Below are 24,431 nucleotides of genomic sequence, written 5' to 3'. Positions count from 1 at the left end.
TAGAGACATCCAAGAAGGAGGACTCCCAATACGTTTTTTTCCGTTCGGTATTTTTTGGGGCACTAGTTTCTTTGAAAATAAGACGACAGACGACGACCGATGGCCCTCGCACGATTTTAACCACCAGGTCGGCCCCGTTAATCTCAGATCGAAGTAGTCGATCGTGCCACCAACAAAGCGTCCGTCGTCGTCGTCGCTTTTTTTTTTCGGCGGCTTGTCGCACACACAGCGGCGACTCTCCGACCCCCGACCCCCAAAGTCCATCCGAGTTCACCTTCCCCAATCGGCATTTTCTCTTTTACTTGTCCGTGGTTTTCCTCCCAAAAATCCGTTGATGCTCTGTCATCGTCTTCGTGAAAAGAAACGAAAAAAAAAGTCGGGTCGCCATCATTCCCACGCCCACTGATCCAGAACATCCCGAAAGACTCGGAAAAATATAAAAAAGGTAGACAAAACCGAAACGATAATAATTATCAGATTCTTCAATCCCATTCACAATGTCTTGCTAACTATTTGTATGTATGTGTGTTCAAACAAAGACAAGAATCAACGACAAAGGGACGACATGGGGGGGGGGGAGTGAGATGGGTTGGTCTTTTGTGTGTTCGGGGGGTTCGTTTCATCGACACCCTACGACGAAAAGACAAAAAAAGAGCGTCGATTATTTAGTAAGTCGAAAAACTGTTTAAAAACATGTTGTTTTTTTTTTTTTTTAGAAATGTGCCGGACAATTTCCGGCTGGTCGAATTTCCGCTCCCACGCGCAAAACTCTCGGCTCCTTTTCTTCCGATTCTTAGTAAAGAGCCTCAACTTCTTCTCAGCCTGTACATAAGAGCGGCTTACGGTGCGGAAGGATATGGTCGGCGTGATGCAAGACACCCTTTTCCTTCCTTCCTCTCCTTTTTTTACTTCCTTCCTTCCTTCCCAGTTCCCTCGGACCCTCCACCACCACCAACACCTTAATCATCTTTTTCTCGGGGCTATTCCCGAGATATGTGTGTGACTCTTGCGCTAAACGTGTCGGGAATCGGTATGAAAACTACCGGAAAATTGCGCCCGCAGCACAAAAAACATAACCAAGATGTCACTCATTTCATCTTCCTCCCCAATCATTCGCCATTTGTTGTATCGTGGGAGAGATTAAGAAATAAATCGAAATCCCATTTTCCAAACAAATAAACATCGTTTCATTGCCGTCCCCAGGTTGTTTGTCCCATTCTCTAATCTTCCCCACCGACTTTGTTTGAGTACCTGCGCATGTGGGAGCCGTCGAACTCACGATTTTCAATTGATTGTTGTCGGGGTGGTTCCCGATTGGTTCCACAACGGCGAGGCTAATGTAATTAGAACCGAGTGAAGAAAAAAAAAAGACAAAATCAAACCGAAGAGTTTCTGTTCGTCCATTGTTACTGCCTTATATCGCTTCCGTCTCGATAGACACAAGAAATAAAGTTTAGCTGACTAGATAACTATAGCCCCACACACACACGAACAGGTGTCAAACGTGTCTCGCGATGAATAGGCGATCCTTTCTTCATTGAATTTAAATTGTCGACGCAAACTCTTGAGAATTTCCAGAGTCGAGAACTCGCTGCGCAGGGACAACACAAAACGTGATAGCAAAGCAGTCAGCTTATTCTTTTAGTTTTTTTTTCTTTACACCCTATTTTAAAACGTAATAATAATCAGATACAAAAAAAAAAGAAGAAGAAATAGATTTGGTGGAAAATCCATGACTGCTCTGCCCTTTTGTCCACGGTCGAAGCAGTGCTCTATATAGCTTTTGAATCGAAACCCAGAGTTTTTATTTTGTTGTTTGTTACCTTCTTTTAAGATCTGGGGCCCTGTATATACCTTAGGGACCCTTCTCTTGTGTATGTAGCCATTATTGTGTTGGAGAAGGAGGGAAGAAGGTAGCGCTGTAAATAGAGATAACAATTACAAGAGCGAAGAGGGAAAAAAAAATCAAATAACAGGAGGACCCCCCCCCTTCTTCCACCCAGCCCTCTTCAAAAGAGGTCGTGAGTCTTTATGCTCCGCGTTAAAAAATAAAATAAGGGAACTGAGCAAAAATGTATATGCACAAGAGCTCAGAGGTACAGATAGAGCAAGGTAAGCACAATAACTGTAGGCTCTCCCTTGTGCATCTGGTCGACGATTCCAACGACACACTCAAGAAAAAATACGTAGACAAAAGGATTCATCCCTATGCAAGAAATAAGAAAAAATAGGAGACGCAAATCAAATACAAGACAATAGGTGCGCCCCCAAAAGCCAAACAAATCCATTTCGTCCCGCTGTTTTATCAATGCTCGACTCGGCACAGACGCCATGAACAAGAACACCAAACTTTTTTTTAAACGTATTCTTCTTCATCTCCTATAGCTGCAGTCATCTCTTTCCTTAACTTTTTTTTGTGTGACTTTTTTTCCCAACCATTCTCAGTCGAGTCAGCAGGAGGATGATGATGCGCTCCCGATTTTTTTTCTTTCCAGGCTATTATACAGGTGATGATGAATAAGAAAATAAAGTAGTCACTCACAAAAGCGCGACAGGTAGTAGCGCAGGGAAAATCAATTGAATAAGAAACGTTGCACAACAGCTACTGTTACTCCCAAGTTCTTCCTTATTCTTCTACATTTTATGCCTTGCATTCCCGAGCTGGCCAGACAACATCCCAGTGACGCAAATGCAACAAAACAAACCAGCGTCACAACTAAGAAAGAAGCTGAGCTTTTTTCCATCTCTCGAATTTTGAAAAGAAACGTCACAACATTAACAAACATTTCTTTAATCCCAGCTGTATACGTTAGTTCATATATAACGTCCACGCTTAACACAGCAATGAAAAATGAATCGACGACAAACATTTGTCAAACTTGCTGTATCTGCTATTGTGGAATATGATGGCTGTAAAGGTATTTCCAAGAAGATGTTCTAATATACGAAGAGGTGGCATGTCCAACTTTATATATACACATTTCAAGTTGCACTTTGCTTAAAGTGTTTAAAGTTCAAGTATTTTTCAAATTTGATTGTTTACCCACAGTCAAAGTTGTGGGGTACAAAACAAGCCTGATGCCCTGATCTGCAGTCGTTCTACATATCAAGAGGTATTTAATGAACCCTGACTGAATAAACAAAAACGGAGAGAGAAAACAGTTGCAATCAACCGCATAGCTCAGGAATAATCGTACTCCGTAACGATTTATAATCGATGCCACCAAATAGTCAAAAACGAAGAATAGAGATTCATTTTTTTCCTACCTTTATGCCTTGGAAAATACGGCCAGGTATCCATCCACAAGTTCTCCATCAGTAGAAAAGTCAAATACACGACGAAGCACGAAAGGAGGTCCTCGTGAATACACCCACACTCACATGGGCGTACACGAGGACACTTAGAGAAAGGGGAAGAAATTCGTAGCTCAGCCGGTAGTTAAACGGGATGCTGTTAATCTAAACAAAAAACACAAAATGGGTTACGAAAAACATTTGCAGAAACAATAAATATGGAAAAGTTGAAAATGAGATATTAGATACATCCCATTGTTAACAAGCTTTAGAATTTAAGGTGTTCATGTGTAATCAAATGTATGTCAAATACACTGTGTGTATGAAAGTCATAATGCATCATTCAAATATAGCTAGCAGCTCACAGTTTAGTAAAAGTAACGAAAATCATTACCCAAGAGATGATGTCATGATGATACCGAGATTGTTGCTGATGACATGCTCAATACCAGCACAACCAAAACTTGCAGATTTTGTTGTTACGATGGCTGGTTCAGGCCTGAAATCTGCAAAGAGGAAAAGGTTACATAGTGCAAACAAGAAACAAACTGTCATAAGCATCATTTGCATCAAAATGATAGTCAGGAACTAACAACTAACTTTTCACAAGTTTGGAATAGGTTTTACTCTTCTCTTTAGACTCCCATAATCATTCCATTAGTATTCTTAGTTTTATTTACCCGCCAAAAACAGCATGGAGGGAGAATTGCTAACACCAGACACCACACGACAAGTCGACGACCACATGTTTGTCATTTTATTTGTTATTTTGTTCTGCTGTTTTTTGTGCAGCCACGTACATTTTCAAAATTGATCGTTATTTTTTCTTTATCATTTTTAAAACTTTGTTGCTTTTTAAAACTTGTAAACAACACACAAATTTTTAAATTATTAATTAATCATGTTTCATATTTAATTTTAAGATATCGATAGATTAAGAATCGACTCTCCTCCCCTAAATCCAAACCGCTCAAAAACAAAAACGATCAAAGCGGTTTTCTCCCCCGCGCTCGACATCCGTTAAACGGATCGGGAATATTTTAGTATCTATTAGATTGTCTCTACAAATTTTACCAAGCTCTTGTACCTTTCTCACGAAGAAATTAAAAATTTGCACATAATCACAATAAAACCGCCCAAAACCCTCTTGAAAGCCAAGAGGGAATCATAACAGTCGTGACATTCCGGAGAAATAAAAACAACTTTTGCTGTTAGAAAAAAAAAAGAAAAATGAGCAATTGCGGATGGAAATAATAAGCCATCCATCCTTGCAGTCCTCATGGCGCATGGAGAGTTATAGATCAGCTTCTTCTTCTACTTCTCGACATTTGATTTACGACAGCACCACAAACAGCAAGTAGAGCAGTAGGCCTATAATGCCACTCGACAAGGGGCGTGTACGGTCTTCAACTTAAATAAACACAACAATAAGAAATCTACAGCAAAATTGGCCATCGTCTTCTTCCCCCCATCGCAAAGATTCAACGACGCGCGACACGTAGACGATTGCCGCCGACGTCGTCGTGATTGCCACAAATCACCGGGCAAAAAACACAAACAACACATCCAGTTGCAGTAGTAGTAGGCAATAATCATGTCGCTGTAGCAGTCCCAACTTTCCTCCGTTTCATCTCTCGATTCGCAGATAAATAAACAAGCCAAGAATGATAGCCAACAAACAATAGAAAGGGAAACTACACGTGAATGTGCTGTGTCGACGGTTTGTCTAGTTTTTTTTTTCTTCTTCCCCCCTCTCTTTTCCTTTTATTGTCGACCTTTTTTCATTGACTGCAGAGCTACAGGCTTATTTACTCCCCACATAAATCCATAGGACGCGCTCCAATTTTTTTTCATCCCTCCCCCAATCGAGTGACGTTGTCGTCGTCGTCGTTCTTTTACTTGCCAGTGCCACGTTATGAGCGAGCTGCTGACTCAATGGGCCGTTACCGTACTGCTGGCTGTATCCATGTATATATACAATTGTATGATACGTATATATATACATTCTACCGTAATGTGTAGAGATACTGCGGCAGCATCAGCAGCACGCTCCGGGCTTCCGGAAACAATACAGGAAGGACTCTTAACTATTTCCCTCATATCTTTTCTCATTTTTTTTTTTTTTTTGGTGAGTTGCTATCAATTTTTTTACTATTAACCCCTCGCGACAGACTCTTATAGAGTCAACATCCGCCGATTCCGGCCACGATCATTGCAAATAAAAAAAAAATTTCTATTTCTATTCAAATGGATACAATTGTAAACATCCCCTTCCCCCCACTATACAGACTGAATAGATATCCCATTTCAATTGGAAGCGACTCGACGATTTTTCCCCCTTTTACGATACACGAACAAATAAAAAGGACAAATTTACCAACTCGAAAAAGAGAGAAGATAATTTAAGCACTAACTGCAAATGAGATCGCGTAAAAGAGGAGTTTAGCGCATCAGATGACGTAGGTGCTAATAGTACCAGACGCACAATGATAAGGGCAGGTGTAAGGATGTTTAACTTGTCGTTTGTGTACACAGACACGGTGCCTACATAAATACAAGTGACAAAAGCTAACATCAAACGTCAGTCAGAGCAAAAGACCCAGCCGGAGCTAATCCGTTGTACACAGAGCTGGGCAACGCTTGGCTAGCAGAGCATCGGCCCTATCGACGACGACAACAACAACAACAACAACACGTTCAGCAAACAAAACAAAAGTCGAAAAATAATTCGAAGTAATGGTACAAATAATAAACGAAATTAAAACAAGAAAAGAAGAAAAAAACCCAGCGTTTCAGTTGTGCTTGGCTTGATGGGGGTCTTCTATATCACGATCCCCGCTGTGATGACCGTGTCTTGTAACAGTTGCTTAACAGTTCAAGTTATTACATTTAACAGTAGCAATATCTCTGCATGCGCCGAGAAGTATCGAAACCTCCCATCAAGGAAACATGAAGACTCAAAAGAACAGAGAAAAGAAACCCCCACCAACAAGTGGCGATGATGGCAGGCTATCAGGCCATGCTTAGTTGACGCTCAACTCGGCTGTTGCGCACGCGTCCGGCGCACGCTGGACGATTCTCTCTCTCTAGAGCTTTGAAACGCGCGCGCTTGATTAGCAAAGTGGACAAGCGAAACGGCCAGACTAAAAATACTGGTATTGTACATCGTAGAGATCCGACAACAGGAACGCATTATCACTCACGCTATATAGTGGAAACGCTGCTCTTTCTTTCTTACTTCCATTTTCAAACTCTCCAATGTTACGATAGCGAAAAAAAAAAAAAAAAAAAAAACCCAATGCCCCTGACTGGGCACGGCCAATTAGATAACGAGATTGTGAAATATCGATAAACGGTCCAGCAGAGAAACAAAATATCAAAGGCGCAATCGATTGGCTAATTAAAGTAAAAGCCCACACATTCTCCTTCGACCCCCCCCCCTCCCCCCTCTAGGCCTCCTCTTCTTCTGTTCCTATAAATTTGTTTGGAAAAAGTACACACATGATATAACCGTAAATTCAATTGCGGTGTAATTAAGGGCCTACTGCTCGATGATAATTGATAGCCGATCGATTGGAGGGTAGATTTTTCCAGTATGTGGCAGGGTTCGTTAAGCCAAACCAACCCAACCCAAAAACAGATCGTGAATCCGGTACATACCACACAAAGTATTGACGGTAAAAGCATAGGGCTTCATACGGTCTACAAGTTTTTGTCACGTCATCGACACACGTAAATTACGGAGGTAACAGCGGGCATAGGCCTATCAAATAAGGACATGACTTACTGAAAAAGAACTTTGATCCAGGTCCACATGTCCGCGAAGTAAAAGCTGATTGTGGTTTTGAAGGCCGGCATTGCATGGCATGGCACACCGTTTGCAGCACAGAACTTGTTACACTGTCAATCACAGAGCACAAGAGCGAAAATTCAGTAATGGCTATTAAGCAAAAAAAAAGTTAATATGATTCGCAAAAATCAGAGACACCGTAAAAATGTGAAACTGCACGTCTGATCACGAGGCAAACTACTGCCTGTCCCATTAAAAAAAAAAGATATTCGAGAGGATGAGAAATGAGAGGTTGAAACAGAATCACAATTGGAGGTAGAGGCTTCAAAAAACAAATTTTGAACAAACCAAAACCAATGACCTCTCATTTTCCAAGATGCAATGATTTTTAAAAATTGTGTTATCCAATAAAGCTAGAGGAAAGGTCGAGAAAAATCCATACAAAACTATAACTAGAGGAAAAGGCTGGAACATTTTGAACCAAACCGATGACCTTTCCTTGCTAAAGTTGCAACGAAAAATCCACCCCCTTATTGTATTGCAATGAAATTTAATGTAATTCCAACGTATGATTGCATAAGACGTACTACCCTACGGTAACGTATTTTATTATGTAGTTAGTAGTCAATTAGTCACAATATCCTTATGAAACGGGTGAATCGGTGAAGAAGACAATGATGGAAAATAAATCAAAAGGGCCAATGACTGTACTCAATTTCCCTCGAATTACAAAATAAGTTGATTGTTTTTTTTTTGAGGGGTAGCCGATCTTCCGATTTTCCGAGAATTTCGAATTTCACGCGAAATCACCCGCCCACAATACTTGGTGCTAGACTTCATTCTATTTTTGGGTACGATGGGGTGGCTGGCGCAAGAGTCAATGTTCTCTTGTTCAAAATTTGGTTTCAAAAACAATTGTCAAAGAGCTGTCGAGAAGAAAAAAAAATAAATGTCCGAAGATTGTCAGAGCGAACAGAGTGTGAAGGCAGTTTGGACAATCGATTAGATGCGACCAAAGTCGAACCCAACGCTCCCACGAAACGGTGCCCAAGTACTAACCATCTGTAAAAACCCTAGTCCCACTGTGTCTCTAAAACTAGTCATTGCAACCGGGTCTTTATTTCAACGGCCAATGCCAACCCAAAAATAAAGTCAATAACAAAAGGAAATACTGAAAAATACAATGCAGACATCCCCATTTTCATGATAATCAAAATAAGGAAAAACACAAAAACAAATAAATGTCCGTCTGTTTTTTTTTTTTTTTTTTTTTTTTTATTTTCAAAAAATGTTCGTGTTTCTTGTAGCGTGATTCGATTCCCGGCGATGCTTTCGATCGAGCGTGCGTGTTTTCGGCTTTTCGCTCGCAATGGTAATCATATCAAATAACACCAGCACCGCAACAACAGGGGCAAGGTTTTGCCCGGCTCCTGTTGTTTTCGATTCTTGCGTCATGTTGATGTTTTCGACTGATATTACCAACGATGTTAATAACTTCAAAATAAACACGACGGCCGCCAAAGAAGAGGAGGAAGAAGAAGAAAGTCAGCCAAGCATCAAGGTGCAGCTCGCGCCCGAAAAATGTAGTCCGAGCCCACCATCAAAGTCTTTCGTGATGATGATCGACCAGCCAGCAGCCGGTGTTAGGACATTAAATAACTTGTCATCCACCAGCCGGCTATGCTATATAGCCTACCGGAATATACGTCAACCATTGTGTGTGTCCAATAGTCCATGTTCCAGAGCATTTCTAGCCTTAAGAAGAAACATTCAATATTTATGCTGGATGTCTTATTATTGCGCTTTCATCTTTTATATTCTGTCTCGCCCGACTAAATCTCGATTTCGCCCTCCAGCCCTCCAGACGAGTATATTAGATCACGGAGAGATGAATACAAAGTGGATGGACAAACAACAAAGAAAACCCCGTCTCCATCAAAGAAACTTTGGTTTACAGCATCGATATTTCTGGGTTTTATATTGGCTGCAAGGTAAAAATAGCAACAATCAAGTCGGATGAGTGCGGTCGTGGACCACCGCTAGTCTTATGTGGGCTACTGTTATACGTATGTGTACATATGCACTCGTCTATATAGTGTGACGAGAGTTTTGGGGGAAAAAAGGTGAGCAGCATCGCTGGAACTGCAAGTCGACGAAACCCAGCGTCAGCTCCAGATAATATGCGTGAAGCTTGGCTGCTCGTCCCGTTCCAAACTAACTCGTCGTCCCGTGTGTGTGTGTTCGGCTTCATTAACACAACGACCGTTTAGGGGAACATCGTTCTCACAAATGCCACGACAATGTGTGCAACACCATTTAGGCTTGATTTTGTATATTTGAAGGGGTTTTTTCCTCCGAAGCAAATTCTTTCCCATCGACGCACAGCACTCTCACCCCTTAATATAGGAGCCCTTGATTTATAGCTACAACTCTTCTTCGTCCAAGTATAGAGTCCCCCTCGATGAAATAAAAACGCAGGTATTTGATTGAGCTCAGGTAAGTGACCCTCACCCGAAACAAGAGGGTGGAAGATGGCGCAATAATCCCACGTCTAGTCCAGTAAACCAAAACAACCAAAAAAAGTCAAAGGGAAGCAGAAAGAAAAAAAGAGTCATCAGGAGAGAGAGAGAGTCGACAACATGTCGTAAAAGAAACAAAACAGAAAGGCAGATTTCTTGCGGAGCGATATGGATCGGTACTTTCGATTCGCTTTTTGACTTCCCCAGAAAAAAACAAAAAACAAAAGCAAAATGCCAACCCTTTCGGTTTGTGGGCTGATGCCAGAAGCATTTGAATATTAAGACAGAGGGAAAGAAACAAAAAAAAAGAAACGTCGTTAAAGGGATTCGAATCCTCTTCTCTCGTGTTAGCTCCACAAACTAGTCGCCAAATGACGTACAGTGGAAGCCACTCGGCGTTTGGTTATTTTTTTTTCCAGGCCAAAGAAAAAGATTGCGCTTCCTATAGGCCAACATTTTCTAATCGTTTGAATCATCATCCAGACAAAGAGAGGACGAAACAAAAATATATACTACAAGAGCCAACTGTGCTAGGTCCTTTTTCTTCCTTTTTTCCAACGACTTTGCTGAAGATAGAAAAGAGACATTTACGTTGGCGATTATCTATATATGCCGAGTCTCTCCTTTGAGTGGCACGGACCACCATCGCCGATCTCTCCCTATACAGCTCACGTATACCGTGTGTGTCGTCGTCAGCGACATCACTAAGAAAGTTTCTAGACGACGACTTCCTTGATGAGACTGGAAGAAAGAGAAGAATATTAAGCCCGTTGTGTGTGTGTGTCGACGGCGAAGATTCACGCATAAATATTACAAGGGTCCCAAAGTCGGCGTTATTCGTTTTCTGGGACATCACGGCACTCTTATCGCCGGATGATAACGACAAACTTCCGGACCTGATGGTTTTCCTCTTTTTCTTTTTTGAAGGAAAAGAAATGTACTCAGAAAATGAAATTATCTGGGCTTTAAATTCATTCGTACGAATGAACCGTTTTTAACTATCGATAAATATTAAATAGTATATATGCCCTTCAAAAAAGTGTCGTGTCAGACGTTGTGGCTGAAATCTTAAATTACCTACACGGTCCTCCTTGGTGCCCAGTTCAACGCCCGGGGTAAACCATTGACCTGGGCACAAAAACAAAGAAAGAAAAGATTTTCATGAATAGTGTAGTATGTACGTATATATTCGCATGCCGTGTACATGGTTGTTTGTCTGGAGAGAAAGAAAACAGATACGCAGCTATACAGCAGCCAGCTCTCAAACGCGTTTCGCCGGATGACTTTATACACCCGCCCGCAACATGGAAGAGGTGGTGGTGGTGTAGCTTCTTCTATTTTAACTTTGTTAATTTCCCTTTTCTTATGTTCACTATTATATTTTCTTTCCCTTTTTGTTTGGCACCTTTTTCAAACGAAAGACACTCGATCGTTGAACCTGAAATTCGACATCATCTTGTTTAATTTATTTCGGGTAATCACATCAATAACGTCAGTTTTTTCATTTCCAAAAAAAAAAAGGACCCGAATCGATTTGACTTGACTGAGGGTCCGCTGCGGGATTTCCGGCCGAGCACCGGGCGGCCGTCCGCGTGAAAGGAACGAAACGTTAGATATATATCTGAGTACATACTACACACAACCCAGCCGTTGTGTTGTTTCGAAGACAAGAAAACGCGTTGGATGAGCTTATACGAAAGAGAGAATGGAAAATTGGAGACGAGCGCTAAAGGAAAACGACATCCTAAAGGACAAAAAAGAACCGAAAGAGGAGAAGCCCAGCCGGGGGGGAGAGCTTTGGAAAATGTGGAAATGAAGGTGCGTTACAGGTGAGTCGCCAAGCGAGACATCTCGGCAGCAGCAGCAGCAGCACACACGACGCGCGTTCACATTCGATTCCGGCCTCCATTGCGACGGCGACTTCCATTCTTTAGCTTATCCCCCCCCCTCTTCCCTTCGTTCCTATCCGTTTTCTCTTCTTCTTTTTAACGAGTTGGAATATAATCCTCCAAAGAAATAAAGAGAGAGAGAACATTGCTCGCTCGCTTTGCTATAAATATATCCCGAGCCAGACTACACACTATACAGACGCAAGACTCGTCGACTTCTCTCGTGTGTGTCGTCACGTGCACCTGGCAAACATGACACGCCATCATCATCCATTTCTTTTTTTCATTCCCCCTCTCTTTTAGCTTCTTCTTATTCTTTCCTTTTGGCCAACTCGGTGTACATAGACTAACGCGTGCCGGGTACAAGCCGGACGTCACAAGACGCTCGACTTCCTCCATTTCCCCCCCACCACCATTTTTCTTTCTTTTAATTTTAAAATTTCGATAATTTTCTTTTGAGGGGGAAATTTTCGGTATCGCGTCACGATTATTTCTGAATGACGCGAAACCTTCGAGAAATAAAAGAATCGCAATCGAAAGAAGAAGAAGAAGAAGAATAAAGGGAAACGCCCTTTTTCTCTCGTGTGTCCACCAACAGTTGTTGCGCACCTGCAGTTCGAAATTTTCTTTTCTTTCTTTCTCTCCTATTTTCAGTGGCTGTGGTGGTTCACTCCTCCTGGACTACTACTATCCACCCACCCAAACTCTCTCGCTCGTTCTGCGGCGTCGTCGGCAGGATAGCGTCGGCCGTCTCGCTGCGCTGCGTCCAGGCTCCTTGAAAAACAACAAAAATTTACACACACACACAAGTAACAACCCTCAAAAAGTCCCACACTATATTTCATGTGTGTGTGTGTCTGTGTCTGTGTGTGTAGGCTGGGAGGAGGAGGAGGTGGAACTCCTGCGCAATTGCTATTTGACTATATTGCTGCCATGCTCCTGTTTTCGGTTCTTTTTTTAATACTTCTTCTCGTTTTCTTCTTTCCCTACCACAGTAACAACAGGCAGCCGATTGCCTCATGCTACACAAAAAACCTTGAAAAATAAGGTCCTAAGAAGAAGGAAAAAATAAATAAATAAAAAAAGAACAACTTGGTCTTATATAACGAAATAAAAAGAAACAGACTTTCCCTTATAACTTTGGCCTGCCAGAGCTATTCAACATGCCAATACAAATGGCAATCAACTTTTTTATCATTGCTCCGCCTACTGCTCTCTAGTGTGTCTACCCAGAATAGAAGGAAATTTCGGTTGATGGAAAGAGGATAGAAAAGAGAAAAAAAAGGACGTCCGGTCGTCAAGTGAGGCGGCGATGCTTTGCAAATGGGTCCAAGTAAACTCCGAACAGCTCCTGCCTCTCCTGGCTCCTGTTCAATTGGTCAAAAGCCACCCCGCATCCAAACTCTCTCTCGATAACTGATTCAAAAGTGTCTCTCTCTTCAAAATTTCGTCGAATAGAGTCCGACTAAAATATAGGAGCGATGGTGGGGGGCTCTGTCAGGAGCCGCTTGAAACGTGAGGGCCAAATCATCTAAAGTGGATGAGGGGGGAGTGAGAGGAAAGTCGAGCAGCGCACGAGTCAAAACAAAGTCGAGTGGGCAGGCGCGACTGAATAGAAGAGTGTCTATAGCTAGAATTTCATTCAGCATTTCAAGTGGAGGGCAACGCAAAAGAGTTCCTCGTTGACCGGAAAAGAATATCCGGCAATGACCCAAAGGAAACAAACAACATCCCTCCCCTTCTTGCTACTATATCGTCCATCGTCCACTCTCAACAGTCTAAAAAAAGAAGAGAAAATAGCTCAACTGTAAAGAAACAAACGCGTGCCCAACAGTTTCCTTTCATATCAAAAGAAACTTTCGACTGTATGGATATAAAAAATGAGATTCCGTTTTTACTTCTTCCGTCCTTTTAAAGGAGAAAAGAAAAGCTAACTTTGGGATTTGATTAGATTAAATATTACATCAAGCTTGTTGGCTATATGCAGCGCGTCATTTAACAGATCTTATTCAGGCATATCACATCGCATCGAGTCGGCGACGCTGGGCTGCATCTTCAACGGCCGGGAAAGGTGCGGCACCTAATAGCTGGATGTCACACTCACAAACACACACACACACACACGGGAGCTGGGCAGCACGCGCTTAGTGGCTGTGTGTGACTACTCTATATATATAAAGACAAGGCGGCCACGTCATTAAAAGTCGTGAATGAAATGAGACGCACGAGAAAAAGAAAAAGAAAAAACATGCTGGCCGACGGAGCGGACCGACGACGAGGTACAAACGAGAGCGAAACGATAGTTTGCCTATATATTACGTAGTGAGTTTGGATGGATTCGAAAGAGGACCAAACAAGAAGAGGAGAACCTGAAACGCGCCATATGAGATAGTTTGTCGGCTCCATTTAGCGTGTAAAATCTCTTTTCCCTCTCGTGCAGGACGGCCGCCACGCCGCCTCTCTCGCTGCGCATCCTCGCATCTCTGACCAAGGATGACAAACGATAGGAGCATGCAGCAGCAAAGCTGGCTGCTAAGGGGGGCTTCAACTGGGCTCTTCCATCTCCATCCGTCCGTCCATCCGTTGCTGGAAGCCTCTTTTTTTGGGTTGTTGTCGGTATTGTACGCGGCAGCTCCTAAATCCCCGTAAAACTCACACCTCCCCTTTTACATGGCACAACGGATCGATGCGCAACCCGACAAGCCGTACAGTGTATAACACCGCTCGCTTTCATTCATTCAAACTAGTATAAGACGGGCGACAGATATTTTAGGAGCCCAATTGAAATCGCCATGACAAAACGAGGCCTGACACGAACACGAGATGGTTTACATAGGCCTAGAAATGGAATGGCTTTTATTTATTTTTCAAATCATCGCCAGCAACACGGAAAGGCGACACCTGATGGGGAGGAGTCGCTGCTGGACCGATCCAGCCCCTCCATCAGGGCCGCACGAATTCAGTTTCGTTTTTTTCAAAAAAGATGAAACAAGACATGATGGAAATGCGACGGAGCGGCAGCGAGAATCAATAAGCCTTAACGTGTCATGCTCGTTTTAAGAGCGCATTAACAATTACACACAACCAAAACAAACACGAATTAACAACTATATACGGACTACACGTGTATGTGCGGGGATTATTAGGGGGGAAAACTCATCGGTTCGGCTCATTTCCCTAATGGCGAATCTATCGGTTTTGAATCATCGAGCAGCTCACCAAAGCTCGGCAGTTTCTTTCGTTTCTTCTTCTTTTTCTCTGGATGGTGTATAGATAGTATCTAGTATTTTGTTTCGTCTTTTCCAGCTCGTTAATTCGCCACGGCGAACCGAACTTATTTTTTTTTCTTTTTTTGGCGACTTGGTCCGTTTATTCCAATTCATTTGTCGATGCACCGAGGCATCGCCTCCTCCATTCATTCGTCGCTATCTGTCGGCAGTTAAGGGAGGGCCTAGCGATATTTATGACATTTTCTTTGATTATTTCCAACCCCCCTCCTCTTCTCCCGGATCCGTTATCGGCATTCAATAAATATTACTAACGGGGAAAAACCCGGCGAGTATTTAGGCGAACGAAACCGACGGAAAATCCAAAGAGAAAATGTCAAACTGTTTTGTTTGCATTCGGAATTATCATTAATTCGTTATTGTAGACTAGAAGGTATAGACAGTAGTAAGCAGTGCAGGTACGTACACAGAAAGAGAAATAAGAAAATCGTTTTTCCTCGGAACTCGAGGAATGTGTCACGCACCGACGGGAGGCTTCAATTTCAACCATCTTTTGTTTTGGCTGCTGCTGCTGCTGCTTCTCTCTTTTTGTGACAATGCCATTCGGCACAATTCGGAAAACCAAAGAAAAATACCATTCGAAAACGAACAACTACTGCTGCTGTTCCAAGACTATTCCAAGGTACTGTATAGCCGGGTCCACGGGGGCCAGGCCGTCGGGCCGGAACGAATGAATAATATATACGCGACCTATCGTCCTCTCCTGCATGATCCAGTGGGAGTAAACCCTTTTTTTTTTTGTTTTTCTTTTTGGTTGTTGTTGCTGTCCCATTCTTCTATTTTCCACGTCAACATTCCGGCCCTGTCGGCTGATCACCTAACTCCGGTAGCCGCGGCCAATGATCTCGTCAATGATACGAACAGCGGAAAATCTAAAAAAGAACATTCGTTCCCAGCGTTTTTTTGGTTGTTGGCTTGTTGCTGGTGTGCCCTCGATAGTTGAAAAGTTCCAGACGTATCAAAGATCGCCAGGCCATCGCCGGGAAAACGATGTAAATTATGTCTCTATAAAATGTCGAGTCGTTGTCATTCCATTCGACTCTGAATACATCAGGAACGGAAACGCGCATCTGCTTCAAATTGGACCGGACGAATTTCGCGCGCAGCATTTCTATTTAATTATTCTCCTCTTACAGTTTCATTTTGCCAATCTTCATCAACTAGTCCATTCAAAATCCGAAAAAATATTTTTCTTAACGTCTATTATTTTTCACCGTCAAGACTTCCGCTTCTTCTTTTCGATTTTATTCGAAAATTTTACAAAAGAGGAAGGAAAAATGTCGAACAAGAGAGTCCAATTAAGAAGAGAAAAGAAGATCATTGTTCCGGTGTTGCCTTAAAAAAAAATAAATTGTCGATGGTATTGTTCTTCCGTCCTGGACGGTTGAACTGAACGTCGTCGGGACGCTTGGATTAATAAAAGAAAAATACGAAACAAAACAAAAAATTGGCGCCGTCGGAAACGGAATGCAGCCTCAAAGATTTGTATTCCCGCTCATCGTTGATTGTTTCGTTAATTTTTGAAATCCCCCCCCCCCCAAAAAAAAAAAATAAGCTGCTCAGAAGAAAATCAGCCTTACACAGAGAACCAGACTGTGACGTAATAATAAGCCGCTCATTATATTGAAAAGACTGTATAGCAGTCTACCTACTCGGTTGTGCCCATAACACTTCTGTAATGGGCGCCAAGAAATTTTAAAAGCCCCGGCTGAGCAAGTAGAAACAATAAGCGCAAGTCGAGTTAAAATTAATTTTTGTTTTTAAGGTCCACCGAAATGACTCGCCCAATTTTCCAAAGGAAATTGGAAAGACCTCGGGAAAAAGAAAAAAAAAATTATGTTTGCGACCATCACACGTAATACGTACACATACATGTATTCCTTGGCATGAATCGACAAGCCGTAGAAATGTAAGAAAAAAGAAAAAAAAAGAGATAGCTAGACAAGTTTAGCGCGTTCCCATTGGGCGCCATGACGTTAGCCAGTCATAAGCCTAGCTGTGTTTATGGGTACATAAAGATTACATTCGGGAGCTCCGGAATGGCAAAGAAAAAAAAAGAAATACCACCGACTATATAGTTCCTATATAAGCTCGTTTTCTTTTTTTCTTTTTTTTTCCCGGTGCGGTAAACTAAACAACAACCAACATCTCAAATAAATTCAAATAAAATGAAGACAAAATTCAGTAGGAACTCGTCGTTTTTTTAGTTGTACGAGAAATAAGGAACGGAAGTTTGAGTTCAGTTTTTTTTTTTTAACGTTTGGGTTGTGTGTTGTGTTCCTGTTCTTCACTACATGAAAGTTAAGACTGAAGATATTAGCCCATAGGGCGAACCGATTGTGTAGTGGCCGGGTGCACCGAACGAGCGGCAGCAGGAGCGTTTGCGGACGCAGGTGTCTTTCGTCGTCGATAGCACCCAAGAGTCGACCAGGGAAAGTTGGGCTTAGTCTTGCAGAACCGGCCAGCAACCAACAACAACGAAACAAGTACGTATATACAGAGAATTTTTAAATTTATATGAAACAAAAAAAAAGGCCAAGACTCGTTTCTCTCCCCTAATTCTCTCCAGAATGTAAGGGAGAAAGATCCAATTATCCAGGTCTATCAATTCCTCATCAAACTGAAATGTTTCCTCTATACCCTGAATCTATGCAATTTGAGCTCGTGATGATGTACCGGACTTTGTCCGCTTCGTCGTCGTCGGACTTATTAGGGGGATTTCGAGACCAACCCAGTCGATTTTCATTGAGGCCTACTTTGAAGGAGAAACCTGGCGTGACGCTTTTTCCCAAGCACATCCTCGTCGCTGTGTGTCTTTCCGACATAGAAGATCTGAAAGAGAAAGAAAAACAAAAAAAGCTCTCTCACACAGCTATATATTGAACTCTACAGCTCGACGCAGGAATGTGTAAGTTTCATGCTGATCTCCGAGCGTGAAGCCCAGCACACAGAAAACAGTTTATTTATAAATGACCGAAAAGAGAAAGAAACGTCGAGGGAGAGAGAAAGGAATCAAATAAAATATTTAGTACGTAGCATTACGTGTGTCTGTGTGGGTTCGACTCCTGGATGTGAGAACGGCAGCGACTCAACGGCCCGCAGCCAAACGGGCCAAAATAACACACACACACGCAAAATGGAAAAGAAGAAGAAAAAAGAGCCACACGCAAAGAATACCAGCCGCTTATTTGATCTCGTTCGTCTATTTTTTGGGGGCTTCGATTATAGTGAATGATGATGATGATGATGCCATCCTTCCCTCTCATTATCGAGTCAGCTCTGTGTATAGACTCAATTCACACTTGGACTCCAATAATCCTCGGGGCGCAGTATATCGAGGTACGGCGGAGAGCAGAAGCAAATAAAAGCCCAAAACGGGGACCGAATCAATTTTTGTTTTTTTATTTCCATCTCCATCAAGTTATTTGTTTTGAATTGCATTATTCGCCGTCAAAGAAAATAAAAAAAGTCGGGAATTCCACAATTTTTCTATTGCTCGTGAAGGTATAACAAACATTCCTTTTTGACGGTCTCTGCGGAAAAATCGATTTCTCCTTTAGAAAACGTCGCAGACACAATTCAAAATGAAACATCAAATAAAAAAAAAAAGGCGAGCACTGTCTATCTAATACACAAAGGCAATCGTGTTATTGCTCAATAGGACGTCCGCTAGAGTTTCTATTAATCACATTAAAGTTAACAAAGAGAGAGAGAGAGAGGGAATAACCGAGAGAAATAAAATAAATAACAAGAGCAGCTACTGGTGTTGCCTGCCGTGGATATCTACTAAAAAAGCACAAGAATGGCGGAGGGCGTCGTGCGGTGACTGTGGGTTCCAGTCGACAGATCCCAGATCTTGAATCACTCTAATCAAGAGCCCATAAAAGACAGTTCCTCCACCTCCTGAAAAACGAGAGAGAGAGGGGAAACAAAAAAGTGCTACTGGCAGGGAGAAAGCTCTCTATGACTCAACTCTCCCAACAAAAAAAAAGAACATTCGACGAATAAAATGTCGACATTCACCAAGTACGACCGAGTCCTTCAGAAAAACAATTGAGAAACTTGAAATAAACGAAAAATCAAACTACTAACAAATCGTAGTCATTCCAAAAATGGACAAGGAAAAACTTAAAAAAAACTAAAAAACAAAACAACAAATCGTTTCGACAAACGGAATTGGTTCACATCTCTGTCCACGCATGGCAAACGACCAAATACATCTTGATTCGAGAATAGAAACATTCCAGAGTGATTATAGAGACAGGCGAATACTTTTGTCCAATAACAAAAAACCAAACCCAACGATCCGGCCGTTCGACGAACCTTAAAAACAACAAACCTTATTAACAAGGACCAGTTGATTTCAGTGAATGGCAGACTGACTCGCTCGTAGTATTTTCGGCTCGGCGACTCCGGACCCACGGAACCTTGTCAACAGCCTCCCAAACATAAGAAAAAAAAAATCAGGTGTACCGGACAAAACGAACCTCAGCGTACAGGGCAAAGATCAGCGGCGTATAGCAAAGCGGAATAGCGCCGGGTCGGTGACATTCAATGCCGATCCCGTCAACCGGAAAGGAGCCTACATGTCTAAATAAGCTGATTATATTGACAGGACAGGACAGCAGGGGATTGAATAGGCCAAAAAAAATCAAAACAAGTGGCTCCTCTCTCGTCAACTATACAACCCACATCCACACTGTAAACTCTAAGCCGCGCTTTATTATCCGGACACAGCCTCCCTTAAACCGATAGCGAGCTGCGTATCGACCGTAGAATCGTCATGCATAGGAAGCCACTCCAGCGTGATACTGATAAGCCCCTTCTCTTCTCCATCAATGGGATATAGTATAGTCGCTGGCGCAAAAAATAAAAGAGGCCTTGTATTATATATATATATCTATATATCCTCCAGCCCGGGCTCAACTCAATGGAACTGGTTCTACATGCAGTTCTGCTGGTGTCTGTCTCTCTTATCTGTATACCTGTCTCTGTATGGCTGGCTAAGCCTGTCGGCACGCGCTGTGCTCTTAGACTAGAGCGGGTACTATAAGGCGGGAATCAAATGTAGGCGGTGAAGGAGGGAGCGCAGCGATTTTTCTGCAACGTCGATCAACCCTGCCGTGATGCCTATGCATAACATAACCAGATATCTACCTGTGTGTATACTACATCTCTCTCTTCCTTCCATTTGTTATTTTCACATCACGTTCGGCTGAGCTCCTTGTGTGCTGTGAAGGAGTCGTGTTGTTCTGCCCAGTGGAGTCTGAAAGATTAAACGGCCGTAACGTTCGTTAGTCGGCGCTGACGTTGGCCGTCATTCCTCATCTACTCACTAACTTGTAATAAAGAGACTTTTAAGAGGCCGATTGAGTTACGAATTTCTTACCCCCCACCGCAATGGGTTGCGCATTTTTAACTATTTCTTTCTCTTCCAGCGTTTCATTCATTTCTCACACTGAAATTCAAGTCCGCCATAAATCCTGAACTGGCTGGATGGAAAAACCAAACGTTACCGGGGATGGAATGGATGAATCAAAGGGGTGTGTGTGTGTTATTGGTGATGAGGGTGGAAGCGCCCAGAGCTTGTTATATAACCCCAGAGCGCCCAAAAAAAGACACAGCAGCCAGATATAGTTGTCGGAGTACACAGTAGAGAGGCGTTGCTGGGCTCGCTGGAGATGAGATTGGACGCTTGCGTGCCGATGAATGGCCGCCGTGAGCAAGGGGTTAGGGGCCGGCCGGGCTACAACATAGACGGACGCAGACAACAATATCGAGAGGAATGCGCCCAGTCTGTATCTGTATATTACGCTAAAAATCAGACAGATCCAGCACAGCGCTGGGTGTCCATTGTGTGTCATCCGAGAGAGATAGAGACTGTCCCAAGTTCTTTTGTTACTACTCACGGGCCGAAAGGAGAAAACACCCCGCCATTACACATTACACGTCGGGGCCATCATTTCCGGTCATCGCTCATACTGGCTTGCCGGCCAACGCCGACCCCAGCGCTCAGCGGCGTTCCTGTTTCCAGCAACGGAACCGACCTGGAAGAGACTGCGTGATGATGATATCAAAAGGGAAGTCAAAGATAGAAAACCCAAAATAGAACCGAAAAAAGAGAAAATAACTTTCGACTGATTTTCATTCTCGTATGCAATCAATTCAAAACCAACGGGATTGGGGCGGCTCATCCATCAGGCGGGGGCTGTGGAGAGACTTATGGAGTCATCAACGTCCCTTAGACATGCAATCAGACTTCGTTCTTGGCGTTATTGGATTCAATGGAGGAGAAATGGGCAGGCAAACCAAAGGTAAACCGAGCGCGGACCAAATAGTTTTTTCGCCATTATTTATGATTATTACAAGTTGTAACGGAATGAACTGCTTCGTCTTCTTCTTTTTTTTCTTTACGATCTAAAAAGCAGAACAAACGACCACCGCCGAGCAAACGAAAACAAGAAAAAACACTCCAAAAAACAAAAGGCGATCAGCAGAAAATAAAAGAAAAAAAAAAACAAAAAAAAACGGAAAAAAGAAGACGGACCCGAAAGATGAAGATGGTCTTATAGAGGCTCTTTGCGCGTTGGCAAATGTAATTGTAATAAATGGGACATCAGCAGGTGCACCAGGAACCCAGCAAACACGGAGGTGCTCAACTCCTGTTCGCTGCTGGCCACGCTCGGCTGAAGCTCGGCCATCATCAGCGGCGAGCACAGAACATTTTCGACCTGGCGGATAATTTTCTCCTTAACCATCAACATTTTCTTCTACGTGTTCCTAGGAAATAACCGGCAATTGACAAAAAAACCCGAAAATAACAAAAGAATTCAAAATCCCCCGGGTGAAAACAAAAACAAACAAAAATTTTAATTCATTTAGAATTGAATCGCCACTATACACCGGCCATCATCAGCGGCGAGCACAGAGCGTTTTCGACCTGGCGGATAATTTTCTCCTTAACCATCAACATTTTCTTGTACACGTTCCTCGGAAATAACCGGCAATTGACAAAAAAAAACCCGAAAATAACAAAAGAATTCAAAATCCCCCGGGTGAAAACAAAAACAAACAAAAATTTTAATTCATTTAGAATTGAATCGACACTATACACCAGCACAGTGTTGGTGTAAGAAAAAAAAAAAAGTTTGGATTTGTAATTCATCGGCCCAAGTTGTAACATAAAAGAAAAAAAAAAAGTCAAAGCCTACGTGCTGCTATCATAACATAATGCTTCATTTTTCTAGACGCTGTTGCATCGGTCAAGAATCAAGAGGGGGGTTCTGCTTGGGCACCCAGACATTATATTTAAGTATTTCCATCTTTTTTGTGTTGTTGCCATTCTATAGAAAAATAAAAAGAGGAGCGACGGATAATGACAAAAAAGGAGCAGAGAGAATAAAAGAGAAAAGAATCTTTTGAACAGCATCGCTCAGCCGTGGCGTATTTTGTTTCTATCAAAAGAAGGAAGCAACTCTTTTTTTTTTCTTTTTTCGCTTTCCCATACGCATTATATACAAGTGGATACGAGCAAAAAATAAAAAATAGGGGAGCATTATTTTATCGTATCAAATTCCGGGCGCTGTTGTATAAGCGGTGCTGGGTGTTGAAAGAGAAAAAATTCGGAGACCTTTTCTTTTTTTTCTTTTTTTGTTTGTTATAGCGTGGCTAACTCGACGGAATGAAGTCTATAAGCTATATACTGATGTATAGCATCAAGTGAATAGTAGTAAAATTACAAGGGCTGGGTTAACCAGTTAACCGGGCTAATTTTACGTCATGACAATGCAATTTTTCTCGACACCGCCGTAGAGATGTGAACTCTCCTTGTACGTGTGTGCACGCGGGGGTAAATACGACCAAGTCACTTATTACACGGGCCATGATATGCACAATTGGATAATAGTTTCCAACCAAAAGAAGAAAAAAAAGGGACTACTACTACTACTACTATTACGTAGAGGTTGCTTTTGAAATGATGATGATGACAGCCGAGTTGAACCCCAACAACAAGTGATTCCCTTATCCTCCTTCTGGGTGCCCCCCTATCATCGCACCTGTTGAAAAGGAAGAACTCGCCTTCTTCTTCTTCTTCTTCAACCAAATTGGTTGAGGACCCTGATGCTCGAGGGGCAATTGAAAAGAAGAAGCCGACAGGCCCCTACGGGGGTTAACACCAACACACACAGACGGCCAAACAACCACACGACCTGCCCCGTGGAATTACGACGATAATACGACGGGAACGATAAAAAGACAGCAAACAAACACACACACCAGACCAAAAGTGGTGCATTCGTTTTTTGTTTTTTTTCTCACCCACCAATTTACCGGTCAGAAATAATAAAAAAGGTCAAATCGGTCGGTTTCGGGTAAAATGAAACGACGCGTGCCAAGACGCCCCGCAACGTCGTTCACTTCTCAGCCGATCATTTACTTCTTCTCCCGTTCATTTGGTTCCTTTTTTCGGTAATTAAAAGCTATAAGATGAAAGATGGGAACGGCTGTCGAACGCACGACCGTTTGACACACGACTTTTCTTCAAATTTATTTCCACGGGCATGGCCAAGACGCGGTGTCAACGGCACCAGCCGACCGACGTAGATGAGCGGCAAATCGGTAATTAGCGGGTTACGCGCAAGAGAAGCGACAAAGGCGATTTAAGAATGAGCCCCCCGCTATAGAAAAGAATGAACAAGAAGAGATGCGACTTCTTTTTTTTTGTAATTCTTGATCGGCGTCCACCGGAACGAGTGATGATGAAGGGAATTGAGCAACGCGGGCGGGCGGGTGCCGACCATCGGTCACTTCCGCGAACGTTCATCTCTCCAGTGCCGCCGCCGACGCCGACGCCGATGCCGCCTAAAGACCACAACCACCGACTCACCACTATAAGAGCAACTTCCAGTTTTTCATGAGACCAGCCCACTCCGGCTCTTTCGAGTTCATTTCAAACTGCAACGGATCAGCGCATTTTCCCGGAAGAAACGAAAAAAATAATAACAACACCACCCGGCCTTCTCATTCTACTGGATAACTTCTCATCGAATTCGTTGTAACCGCACCAGAGTCTACTCGGTCGACAGAGAAGAAACGAAGAGAAATAAGTTAGGACAGAAACTTACCCTGGCAGCAGCTAATGAGTTGATTGAGCCTATATCTCTTCCAAGTGCTGCGATCCGGGCGGATGAATCCGGTTGGAGGTGTGAGGCACATAGTCCCGAGAAGATGAATCACTTTCATTTCAGGGGGGGAAATGACAAAATTATCACGCGGTTATCATCAGTCAGTCGTCCAGCACGGGAACAACATATTGCGCTAGACCGCTGCAACGCCGTCATGTCCGTGTGTAAAAGTCTCTAATAAAATTTAAAGAAAAAAGAAACACATCATCATGACAAAATCTTTTTTTGGGAGTAAAACAAAAGAGAAGAACTGACATCTTATCTGCCCTGGATTCTCTACTTGACTAAAAATTAATACGCCCTAAACTTGTGTCATTATCAGCTAAACATTCCAGACGTAATGGGTTCATTTGGTACGTTAGGAAACCAAACCAAACCAAAATTCCAGGGACATATTTTTTGTTTGATGCCCCATTCCTCTCTCTCTCTCAGCTGCCAAATTATTTTCATGGACAGAAAAATAAAAA

At 42.6% G+C, this 24,431-nt stretch overlaps 1 protein-coding gene across 3 annotated transcripts in view; it reads right to left on the bottom strand.

Moving 5' to 3' along the window:
• LOC124199863 (paired box protein Pax-2-A-like) overlaps nucleotides 1-24,126 on the bottom strand; it is a 62,134-nt gene extending 38,008 nt beyond the window's left edge. For 2 of the 3 annotated variants that reach the window (XM_046595851.1, XM_046595876.1), the window contains exons 1-3: nucleotides 3,975-4,048; nucleotides 3,689-3,800; nucleotides 3,268-3,459 (exon numbers count right to left, since the gene is read on the bottom strand). The gene's annotated coding sequence lies outside the window, so the exon portion shown is untranslated. Of the gene's footprint in view, nucleotides 1-3,267; nucleotides 3,460-3,688; nucleotides 3,801-3,974; nucleotides 4,049-23,904 lie in introns of those variants that run through there. The other variant, XM_046595843.1, reaches the window with a different exon arrangement.
• Nucleotides 24,127-24,431: the final 305 nt, after the last annotated feature.

This window comes from Daphnia pulex, chromosome 1 (assembly GCF_021134715.1).
Source record: "Daphnia pulex isolate KAP4 chromosome 1, ASM2113471v1".
NCBI classification, from domain to species: domain Eukaryota; kingdom Metazoa; phylum Arthropoda; class Branchiopoda; order Diplostraca; family Daphniidae; genus Daphnia; species Daphnia pulex.
The sequence above is the reverse complement of the archived record's forward strand: the minus strand, read 5'-3'. Positions and strand labels throughout refer to the sequence as shown.